This window comes from Triticum aestivum, chromosome 4B (genome assembly GCF_018294505.1).
Source record: "Triticum aestivum cultivar Chinese Spring chromosome 4B, IWGSC CS RefSeq v2.1, whole genome shotgun sequence".
Classification (NCBI taxonomy): domain Eukaryota; kingdom Viridiplantae; phylum Streptophyta; class Magnoliopsida; order Poales; family Poaceae; genus Triticum; species Triticum aestivum.
The window spans coordinates 593,104,834-593,117,262 of record NC_057804.1 but is presented as its reverse complement, the minus strand read 5'-3'; positions in this window follow the sequence as shown (position 1 = coordinate 593,117,262).

Sequence of the window (12,429 nt, the reverse complement as noted above, 5' to 3'; positions counted from 1 at the left end):
CTCACTTCGAGCGGAATGACCAACCAGATCAAGCTTTCCGAGCTAAAGAAGATGCTGACCATGCCGCCCGTCTTGGCGGCACTGACTGAGAAAGAGCCCATGCTCCTTTACATTGCCGCCACTAGCCGGGTGGTCAGCACCATTATCGTGGTTCAACGCCCAGGAGAAGGCCGAGCTCAGCTAGTCCAGAGGCCGGTGTATTATTTGAGTGAAGTACTGTCCACCTCGAAGCAGAACTACCCGCACTATTAGAAGATGTGCTATGGTGTGTACTTCACCGCCAAGAAACTCAAGCCCTACTTCCAAGAGCATCCCATCACGGTCATATGCACTGCCCCACTTGCTGAGATCATAGGCAGCCGGGATGCATCCGGCCGGGTGGCAAAATGGGCCATTACGCTGGCTCCTTACACAATCTACTACTAGCCCCACACCGCCATCAAGTCCCAGGCATTGGCAGACTTCCTTGTCGACTGGGCCGAGACCCAGTACCTGCCGCCGGCCCCCGACTCCACTCATTGGCAGATGCACTTCGACGGATCCAAGATGCGCACCGGCTTGGGAGCCGGCATCGTCCTCACCTCCCCCAAGGGCGACAAACTCAGATACACATTGCAAATTCATTTCTCCGCCTCCAACAACGTGGCCGAGTACGAGGTGCTCATACACGGGCTCCGGCTAGCCAAAGAACTCGGCATCCGCCGGATCCTGTGCTATGGCGACTCAGACTTGGTAGTCCAGCAATCATCCGGCGACTGGGAGGCCAAGGACGCAAACATGGCAAGCTACCGCTTCCTCGTGCAGCAAATCAGTGGATATTTCGAAGGATGCGAGTTCCTCCACGTGCCACGGGCCGACAACGAGCAAGCAGATGCCCTGGCACGAATAGGCTCCACCCGACAAGCTATACCAACCGGCGTCTCTCTCCAACGCCTCCTCAAGCCGCCTGTCAAGCCATCTCCGGAATCTAGTTCCATCTTCGTGCCGCCTGACCCCGACGCAGTCGGATCCGACTTGGGGAACCAAGCAGGCGGCTCAGGGACTTCGACAGCCGGCTCGGGGACTACCATAGTCGAACCTGGCCCGGGGACTATTGCAGCTGGCCCGGGGACTGCATCAACACAACAGGCGGTGGCCGACTCCAACTCTTCACCACCCAGCCCACCCGCCCTGGTTGTAGTAGCCGTTTTGGCAATAGAAGAAGTCACAGCTCCATCATGGGCCCAGCCCATCCTCAACTTCCTGGTAAGCAGACAGCTGCCGACTGACGAGATCTCGGCAAGATAAGTACAATGCCGAGACGGAGCATACACAATAATGAACCGAGAGCTCATTAGGCGCATCGTCACTAGAGTCTTCCAGCGCCAGGTCGAGCCAGAGAAGAGCATAGCAATCCTCGAAGACATCCACCAAGGCGAATGCGGCCATCATGCAGCCTCAAGATCACTCATCGCCAAAGCTTTCCGCCACGGGTTCTTCTGGCCGACTGCTTTGGAAGACGCAAGGAGTTAGTCAAACACTGCAAAGGGTGCCAAGTCTTCGGCTCTAAGCAGCACCTGCCGGCTTCTGCACTCAAGACCATCCCCTCACCTGGCCTTTTGCCATTTGGGGACTGGACATGGTGGGCCCATTCAACACGGCGCCCGGCGGCATGACACACCTGCTCGTCACCGTGGACAAATTTACCAAGTGGATTGAAGCGAAGCCGATCAAGAAACTGAATGGGCCGACTGCCGTGACATTCATCGCAGATATCACAACCCGGTATGGCATACCACACAACATCATCACTGACAACAACACGAATTTTGCCAAGGGAGCACTAGCACGTTTCTGCGCGACACAGGGCATCCGACTGGACTTAGCATCCGTTGCCCACCCGCAGTCAAACGGCCAAGTAGAGCGAGTAAACGGCCTCATCCTCTCCGGCATCGAGCCCCGATTGGTCGTTCCACTGGAGCGTTCGGCCGACTATTGGCTCGAGGAGCTGCCGACCGTCCTCTGGAGTCTGCGCACTACCCCGAACTAGTCAACCGGCTTCACCCCTTTCTTCCTTGTATATGGTGCCGAGGCGGTCATCCCAACTGACATCGAGTTCGACTCACCTCGGGTTACCATGTACATGGAGGCGGAGGCCAAGGAAGCACGAGAAGATGGCATCGACCTGCTGGAAGGAGGCCGACTTTTAGCCCTCAGCCAGTCCGCCATCTACCAGAAGGGATTACGTCGTTACCACAGCCGGAAGGTTAAGCCAAGATCCTTCCAAGAGGGAGATCTTGTGCTCCAGTTGATCCAGTGAGCAACCGGCCAGCACAAGCTCTCAGCCCCTTGGGAAGGCCCCTTCGTCATCAGCAGGGCCCTAGGCAACGACTCCTACTACCTGATCGACGCGCAGAAGCCGAAGGCACGCAAGAGGGATGATTCCGGCAAGGAGTCGGAACGACCATGGAACGCCAATCTCCTTTGAAGATTTTACAGTTAAAATGTAGTATGTACCACATTACCTTTTCTATTAAGTACAAGACAATGGGTTCCCCGAGGAGCACTCGGGGACTACCCTCTTTTATCTATGAATGATGAGTATCATGCATATGATTATGTTACCACATTCATTTTCTTGTCCGGCACCGGGTTCGATCAGTCGGCCCGGGGACTTGCCGCCTTGAGTTATATTCAAGTTCTACCTGCAGTCAGACAAGTAGTGTGTCGGCACCCAATCCCTCTCTTGTTGAAAGTCACAGCTCGAAGAATCGGCTGTCCGACTGTCAAGAGCCAAAGGCAGGAAAGGATGCCCACATGAAAAACGGCTAATGACTAATGAACTTATATAACACAAGCCAGCTTCCCACCCCGCCAACCGGCTGTCAGAACAGCCGGCTGGCCGGCTCCCCGTTCACCCTGCTACAATCTAAGAAAGCTCGAGTACTTGTCCTCCCAAACGGCCAAGTCCTTCCACAGCCACAGACTGCAGAGCAGCTGTCCAGCTGGGAAGGCGGCGACCAAGGGAGGGCGACAAAGGAAACAGCCAAAAGGATGAAAAGCAAATATGAACGGAAGCCAATCACATGCATGATTATATTTACACAAAAGGCCTTCGAAAGGCCAGCGTTCAACGTAGTTTGAATACACCCCCAGTGGGTGGAATTGCGCGAATTTAATAAAAATTCTTCAAAGAGTAACGGGCAGGAAGGCACAGACGACGGATCAGGCCAAGGGAGCAGCAGGCGAGCTGGGCATGTTGGTGGAGACGGCGGTGTTGGCTGGAAGAGTGGCCGGTTGGCGAGTCTCGGCATGATCATCACCGGTTGCAGGCGGCGTGCTTGCACGCACCTCATTGCTTGAGGCGCGATCAGGCAGAGGCTGGCTGGTCGCTCCACCGTTTGGCACGGCGTCTTCACCATCCTCTCCCTCCTCCTCTTCACCTTTGTCGCTGGAACCGATCTCCTCCACCGAGTCTTCACCTTCTGCCGGGTTCAGCCCGAACCATTCCTCCGGCTAAGTGACACCGTCATCATTCACCTCAGGGGCAAAGACACTAGTGTCGGTGTAGTCGGCGATCGCCGAGGCGCGCTGGATGATAGCCGGCCGCACCGCATCCAGCTCCTCGTTAGCCTGCTGCCGCCAGGTGGCCAGCTGGGCCAAGTCCAGCCCAGGATACCAAGCTCGAACGAACTCTAGCGCCCGCCTGGCGCCGGACCGAGCCGCAGAGGCCTTCCAGGCCTCAAAGCGGCCAACTGCAACCTCCAGCCAGTCGGCAGTCCGACTGGGGGTGCGGGTAACCACTTCGCCGGGCCAAAGAGCAGCCAGCACCTGCGGCCCAGCACGCTGAAGACGGCGGAGCGTGTGATAAGCCGGCTGAAGGCGGGTTTGAATCGCCAAAAGCTGCTCCTCAAGCGACTGGCCAGCATCCGGCGCGATCTCAACCCCCTCCTGCCGTCGTGCTTCACGATGGGCCTCGATGGCTTGGTTAGCGGCAACAGAGTAACCAGGGAAAGAATCTGCACAAAGAAGAAAAAAGCAGCACGAAGTCAGAAGACAGATCAGATGCTGGGTGGCGAGCAAAGGGACGGAGAAGAAGGCGGCCTACCGTCAATCAAATGTTCAACCCATCTGTAGCCTTCGCTCAGCGCTTGCCTCGCCTCAGCCCAGCTTGCCACCTCGGTTTCATATTCGGCCTGAAGGGCGGCCTCGCTGTCCTGCACTGCCTTCAGGGCCGCCTTATGGCTCTCCTCCTGGTCGGCCAGCTTCTTGGCCAGGCGATCACTTTTCTGAGCCAAGGCGTCGCACTCGGCTTCCTTGGCGCGAAGGGCGGTCTGGGCCCCACCTAACTGCTCCCTCAGGCCGGCATTGGCTCCTGCAGATATGAAGAAGAAGAAAAGCAATAAGAAAGAAGTCGACAGGAAAGATTCGACCCGACTGCTCAGCAGTCGGCCCGAATCTCGGGGACTACACCCAGTGGGTGCACTGACGCGCCCCCACATGAGATAAAAAATGAAGCACTTACTCCGACTCTCCGTTAGATCAGCGGTCTTTTGGCTCACCTCCCGGGCCTGGGAGTTGAAGGCAGCCGCGCGGAGGTTGTGATAGCCCTGCCAACAGGACAGATGCGCAAATAAGCACAAGACATCAATCAAAGTCTACTAAGAAGTTCCAAGCCTCCTGCTCAGCATCCGACTTAGAACTCGGGGACTACACCCAGTGGATGCGCTGACGCGCTCCCATGGAAGAAATCAAGAGCAATCGATGGAAAGCAGGAAGACTTACCCAAATGGCCGACCGTGTTGCGAGAAACTCTTGGGTATAGTGCTGCAGCACGGCGGCCTAGGACTGAAGCCATTCCCGGACATCCTGCGCCGCCACGTTCAGCACGGCCGTCCCATTGCCTGGCGTCCACTCTAGCGAGCTCGCGCTGGCTGTCTCCAGATCCTGGGCCGACGGGCTGGAGCACGCGGATTTCTGCGGGTCTGGCGTTAAAGTCGCCTTCCCCGCGTGCCGACGAGACGGCGAAAGGACCACAAGATACGCCCTCACAGCCAGCTCGCCTCCAGCCGGCTGCTCAGGCGGCGCGTCAGGCCGGCCGCCTTGACCCGCTCCAGGTGGCGATGGCGGTGCCGCCCCTCTCTCCAGGACGACCGTGTCGCCCTCCTCCCTCTCCATCACCGGCTGGGCGCGGCCGGCTTCCTCCGGTAGGGGCACTGGGATATCGGGAGCCAAAGTGCTAAGGGGGACAACGAGCTGCGGAGGCTGGTTACACAGGGCTTCCGCCGCCCTCTCCGCGGCCGCGGCCTCCGCTTGAGCCTTGGCCGCTGCTTCGGCTCGGGCCTCCGCTGACTCCTCCGTCGCCTCCTGGGCTGCCCTGGCGGCGGCCGCCCTCTGCTCCTCCGCCTCCCGCTCCTCCCACACCTCCCGCGCTTTCCACTCCGTTGCCGCTTGAAGATCGGCACGGGGGTCCACCCGGCAGGCGCTCGCAGATCCTCCTGCACCTCCAAGTATGGAGGCGGCAGTGGTCCGCTCGAGGGAGAATGGAGCCCTATTTGATAAGTCAAGAAAAAGACTTAGAAGAATGACAACCAAAGAGAAAAAAAAGAAAGGCGTGAGAAAATTGACACTTACGCCGAAACCACCTGCGGCTGCTTCACCACCTTGTGGAAGCGGGCTGCCTTCGCGGCCGCCTCGTCCTGCTTGGTCGCCGCCGCAGTACCCCTGGGCTCATCGGCTAATTGCCGAAGAGGGTCGGCGTGGCCTGGCGTTTCGGCGCGCCGCCACGAACCGCCGGCACGGCAGACGAGCCCGCGCCTTGGTGATCAAACGCCGGCTAACAGCGCGGGGCAATGTCGGCTTCGTCGTCATCCGGCCAGTCCTCGAAGGCGGCCCCGAGCCCGGAGCCACCCGCCTTGCTGCCTCCCCCTACGCCGTTGTCGTCTAAGGCGGCCGTCCCCAAGTCGGGATCGTCGAAATCATCCGCCGCTCGATCGGGGACGAACTGGCGCTCCACCCACGCGGATCCGGTGGCCTGTCAAAGAAGGGGCTCTGTTAAAAACAAGCCGACTAGTCAACAGTGGCCAATATGAACTCGACAACAATGGAAGAAGAAAAGAAGGGAAGCTTACTGAAGGCGAAGGATTGGTGTGAGAGTACAGCTCCTTGCCAAACCGCCATTCCTCGGTGAGTTGCAGTTGGTGATATAATTCACCATGTATGATACCTCGACATGAGGCATCTCCTTGGTGCTTAGCCGACTTGGGGTCGAATCGACCGCTCATCTGGCAAATCATATGAGGGCGGCCTTGAAGTGGGAGCACCCGGCGCTCCACGAAGGCGGATATCAGGTCGGGTCCGGTCAGACCCTCTGACTGGACCATCACTCGGAGCCGGGCGACGACGGCAGCTCCAGCCGGAGACAGCAACCTGGCCCGGAAGGACCATGAAGCCGGCCTCCCAGCCGGCGGGCCGACTGCGTAAGCCGGCAGATTGATGAAGTCGCCCTGCGGAGTGATGTTCTTCACGTAGAATTAAGACTTTTGCGAGAGCTTCACTGACTAGATCAATGCGATGGGTGGAAATGGATTGTCGACCGTTGATCTCCGCATGATGATGAAGGCGCCGCAGGGAGCGGGCACGCCCGCGACGACGGTGCCAAGTTTGCACTGGAAGAACTCCCCCCAAAGCTCGAGGGTGGGGAGGACACCGAGGAAGCCTTCGCACAGAGTGACGAAGGCCGACAACACCACCACCGCATTTGGGGTGAGGTGGTGCGGCTGGATATGACAGAACTCGAGGAAGGAGCGGAAGAAACCGCTCGCCGGCAGGCCGATGCCGCGCAGGCAGTGCGAACAGAAGATTACCCGCTCGTCTTCCTCCGGTGCCGGCAAGATCTCCCTCTTCGGCGCAAGACGGACCCGCACATAGTCCTTGCCCGGCAACCGCCGCTTTTTGCAGAGGAAGTCGACGTGGTCCTCATGGACATTGGAGCCATCCGAGGAGCTGTACCGTGCCATGAGGACGAAGAAGCGACGGGAAAAGCTCGGCGGCGGAGGGCGAGCGATTCAGCTGCCGCTAAGCTATGGCGCACCAAGAAGATTGGTGGAGGGGTGGCGCGTCGGCGAGCAGCTGCGGCGACGGAGAGGAGGAAGAAGAAGAAGGAAGTGGTGGAGCGAGGGCGAGCGTGCGAGCGTCTGCCGTTCCCCCTCCTCCCCCTATTTATAGCCTCATGCGGCAAAGCCGAGGAGGTGAGGCATGGGAGACGTGGGATTAACTGCGCCCATCCCCCCACGTCCCACGATTATTACGCCCTAAACGGTGTGCGAAAACTGGCGTATTTCGAGATTAGGATTTGTCACTCAGTGTATCGGAGAGGTATCTCTGGGCCCTCTCGGTAATGCTCATCACTATAAGCCTTGACAGCAATGTGACTAATGAGTTAATTATGGGACGATGCATTATGGAATGAGTAAAGTGACTTGCCGGTAACGAGATTGAACTAGGTATGAAGATACCGACGATCAAATCTTGGGCAAGTAACATACCGATGACAAAGGGAACAACGTATGTTGTTATGCAATTTGACCAATAAAGAACTTCGTAGAATATGTAGGAACCAATATGAGCATCCAGGTTCTGCTATTGGTTATTGATCAGAGATATGTCTCGATCATGTCCACATAGTTCTCGAACTCGTAGGTTCCGCATGCCTAACGTTCGATGACGATTTGTATTATGAGTTATGTGTTATGGTGACCGAAGTTTTGTTCGGGAGTCCTGGATGAGATGACGGACATGACGATGAGTCTTGAAATGGCCGAGAGGTAAAGATTGATATATTGGAATGTTATATTCGGATAGCGGAATGGTTTCGGAAAGTTTCGGAGTACCGGGAGGTTACTGGAACCCCCCCGGGAAAGTAAAGGGCCAACATGGGCCACATTGGGGACGAGAGGGCTGGCCATAGGAGGTGGCGCGCGCCCCCCTTGCCAATCCGAATTGGACTAGGGGTGGGGGCGGCGCCCCCCTTTCTCTCTCCTAGTCCCTCTCTTTCCCTCTTTGCTACTCCGGAAAAAAGGAAAAGGTGGGGGGGGGCAAATCCTACTTGGAGTGGAGTCCTAATAGGACTCCCCCCATGGCGCGCCCCTCATGGATGTCGGCCACCTCCTCCCCTCCTTTATATACGGAGGCGGGGGGTGTCGGCGTTCTGGATATGGGGGTATCTAGACTTGCCTGCCTGCGGCCCACCGCGTGGCTCCATCGACAGCCCGGTACGGCCCAGGTTCGACATAAACAGCTCAATACCCTCACGAGGGGCCAAGCCTCGTGAGGCGGATGATGCCAAGACCCCCAAGGGGATCGACCTCCTCAGGCTGGCTCCCGAGGGGCGGAGAGTTCTATGCAAGGTGCTCCTCATGAGGCTCAGCTGATGTGAGCCGTGACGACCAAGGCCAGGCGGGCGCCAGCGGGTGTAGAGCGCCAGTTTCCTCTTCGATGCAAGGGAGGCAAGCCGGAGGTGTGGAGTCCCGAGGAATCAGCCAAAGGTTTCCATTCTGGTGCAACAAGACCAAGACCGCCAGGACGGCAGGACGGAGGTCATCACCGAGCCCACCGCAGCGTCACGACCAGAGACTTTTTGCAGGCGAAGACTACTTATTTTAGGATGAGCTGTACTACTTGTCCCCTTTCAAATCTGGTCGTTGTGGGATCCCTTCCCGCCAACATTTGGGAAGAGGACCAAGGCCACTATAAATGGGACTTCGCCACCACCATAGAAGGGGGCTGAAATGGGAGATCGGAGATTCGATCTAGTTCATATCCCACCAGCTCTCTTGAGCTCAAGAACTCCATCACCTCCTGAGGCTAGTTCATCCATTGTACTAGTTCATCCTCAGCTCTTCGAGGTAATCCACCAAAAACGATGGAGTAGGGCATTACACCGCAAGGTGGCCCAAACCAGGATAAACTGTTGTGTCTCTTTGTCTCATCGAGCTCATCGCGCTAGGCTTAGGAGAGTCGCGAGTAGGCAGGCCGGGTAGGTTGAGTTTCCACACGCACCCCAGAGTTCGAACCTTTCAAGGGTTTGCGGAACCCGTAATCCGACATTTGGCGCGCCAGGTAGGGGTGCGTCGGATCTTCTCTTACGTCGATCGATCCACCGTCAATCCGACAACTCCATGGCCGACGCACGCCGAGCTCGTGCCGAGCGCCAGGCCGCAGTCGCTGCTCGCGTTCCTCAGACAGCTCAGGCGGGTGATGGCTGCACTTGTCATGCTCCGTCTCCAGTGGCCAACGCCACCACAGGCCCTGCCGGCCACAAGCAGCAAGCTTCTTTGCTGCACCCCTTGGTGCGCCGCGACGGGCACACTGCTACTCCATCACTGATTCTAGCAGCTTCATCCTCCCATGCGCGTCACGGCCCGACGAATGCACAAGCCGCTCTGCCCATGGCGCAGGAGCTCCTTCACTACCGTCTAGTCGACGACTTCTACGAGGAGTGGCTCGAGCAGATCACTGAGCTCGTCAACGCGGCCAGGGGCTCCGTCGCGCCGGCCCACTCCCTGCTTCAGCAGCCGCCCGCCACAGGCGACATGGCTCACGGGGCTCCTCCACCACCTCCGGCCAAGGGCGCCATCATCGAGCCAAGGCACGTGGCGCCGCGGTGCAACCCACCACACCAGGCGCCTGTTCGGGAAGAAGTAGCTGCCAGGTGGTGCAGCGGCTTCAAGGAGAAGTACGCGTAATTCCTGCACCCCTGCGCCAGGCTTGCATGCCGCCACAGGAGGTGGCGGCGTGCATGCACCAAGACCAAGTTCTACCTCCTCGACGGGCCCCGGTGGCCACAGCAGGGTGCCGCGCGTTCACCCGGAGCTCCGCAACATTGTCTTGCCGAGCAAGTTCAAGCCTGACCTGCCCCCACGGTACGACGGCACCGCCGATCCTACCGAGTTCCTGCAGCTCTACAAGCTAAGCATCGAGGTGGCCAGCGGGGACGAGAAGATCATGGCAAACTAGTTCCCGATGGCCCTCAAGGATGCCACGCGCTCTTGGCTCCGGAACCTTCCCGAGGGATCAGTCCCTTCCTAGGAGGAGATGCGCGGCCGCTTCATCGCCAACTTCCAGGGCACTCACGATCGTCCGCCAGCCGCGGGTGACCTGCGTCATATCAAGCAGCAGCCTGGAGAGACGCTACAGAAGTATATCCAGTGCTTCAAGAACGTTGGCCTCAAGATCCCCAAGGTGCCGGGCGAGGCCATCATCTCGGTGTTCACTGATGGCATCCGCGATGTCAAGATGAAGGAGGAGCTCGCCATTCATGAGGATCTCTGCACAGCCCTGGAGATGTTCAACATGGCAAACAAGTGCGCAAGGGATGAGGAGGGGCGCCTCTCCCTCCTTGAGCTCCCCAATGCTGACCCAGAAGACAAGAAGGCCAAGACCAAGGATGTGAAGGGCAAGGGGCCGGCCGTGCTTGCGGCCGAGCCAAAGATGAAGCGTGGATGCGACCACCCCGAGTCGTCCAAGAGCAACCAATTGTTCTGCATCTTCCACAATGTCCATAGCCAAAACACCAATGACTGCTAGGAGCTCAGGGATCTCCATGAAGGGCACCTCGGTCGAAGCCCCGAGTGCAACGATCGAGGCTACGGCCGCGGAGGTGGCCGAGGTGGAGGATGCTGGGATGGACGCGACCATCGCTAGGAGTGGCACGACCATCCTCAGGAGGACCGCTGGCAAGGCCAGCCTCATGAGGGCGCTTGGAGGAGGAGCCTCGTGAGGAGCGCCCTCCGGGCAATGCCGGTCTGCCTTCACTGCCTCCACCACCGAGGAGGAAAGAAGATCACCACCAGGACGAGGGGGCTGGGGGCTTCCAGGAGCCTCAAGCCATTGCCTGCATCCTAGGCGGCTCACATGCCCCAGCTTCACACCGCATCTCCAAGCAGTTCGCGTGCAAGGTGAACGCATCGCTCCACAAGCCCGAAGCAACTCACCCTCTCAGGTAGTCCAAGTGCGCCATCACCTTCAGCTCCTCAGACCAGCTCAAGTGCACGGCGACTGCTGGCGTGCTCCCCATGCTCTGCTCTCCCGTCATCAGCAATGTGGTCGTCACCAAAACTCTCATTGATGGTGGAGCGGGGCTCAATGTCCTCTCCATTCAGACGTTCGACAGGCTCCAAGTACCGTACTACCAGCTTCAGCCTACCAAACCATTCACAGGAGTGACCGATGGTTCCACACACCCGATAGGGCACGTCCGCCTCCCTGTCACCTTCAGCGAACGCAACAACTAACACACAGAGCTCATCGACTTCGACGTCGCCGACATTCGCCTGCCCTACAACGCCATCCTAGGGTACTCGGCACTGGTTACAACATCCTCAAGATGCACCACGGCTAGAACGTCCTCAAGATTCCAGGAAGCAGCGGGGTCATCACAGTCACATGTCAGGAGAAGGATGCGGTGTGCTCCCTCAAGCGCGCCTTCCAGGCTGCAGCAGTTGAGAACCCGGAAGATGAGGGCGGTGGCCTCCCTCCTGAGGTCGCCCCCCAAGACAAAGAAGCTGCAGCTGGGTCAGGGATCCCGTGAGGAAGGATCGACCGAGGATGTCACGCTGAGCCTCGCGTCCCAGGACGCGCCGCCTTCACCCATCACATAGGAAGGCGTGCCCGGCACCCCTCTCAGGCTGGGCTCGGGGGCTCTCCTTGGGAGGGCCTCAGACCTAGCTAGGGTTACGAGGGAGGCCCTCGTGCACCATGTGGAGGCACGCTTTAGGGCGCGCTTCCCAGGAGAAGGCATCAGGCGGAAGGCGCCAAGCATTTAGGAGTTCATCAGCAAGGCAATCGAGGAGATTCAAGAGGCAAGGGTTCTACAAGGCGATCGCCTCCTACTGCGAGGCGCGGCTCACTGCCTTGGCGAGGGTAAGGAGTTCCATGTCTGCATCGACATCCCAGGGCTTAACAGGGCTGCGTCTCAGCAGCTCCTCTGGCCATCTTGTGTCGGCCGATGCGAGGGACCACCCACAGATACATCCACATGCCTTTTGGCCTGCGTGACGCGGCTGTGGTGTTCCGGCGCTGCCTGACGAATGCCCTGGCTGCTCGCGACGCCAGGCGTCAGGCGGTCCTGGCGGAGATGGAGGAGCACCTTGAGGAGCCTCACGGGCCCTCTAGGCCTCCTGAGGCTCAACACCATGGCTGTTCGTGAGGAACAACTCCAGCAACACACGTCTTCTGCTACCCCGAGACATCTTCAGCAACGGTACCAGGTGACATCTCTCTAGTTCGTTCAGTTTGGGGGCGCCCCTTGGGCTGCATCATCCCCAGGCCGTATGGGTCCGTCCCTGTGGCATGTGTCCCCTTTTGCATCTATCAGAGCTAGTTTACCTTCCTTCGCAAGCTATCCTTAAATTATCAATTGCCTGACTAGCGCTTCGTTGCCAAGAACGT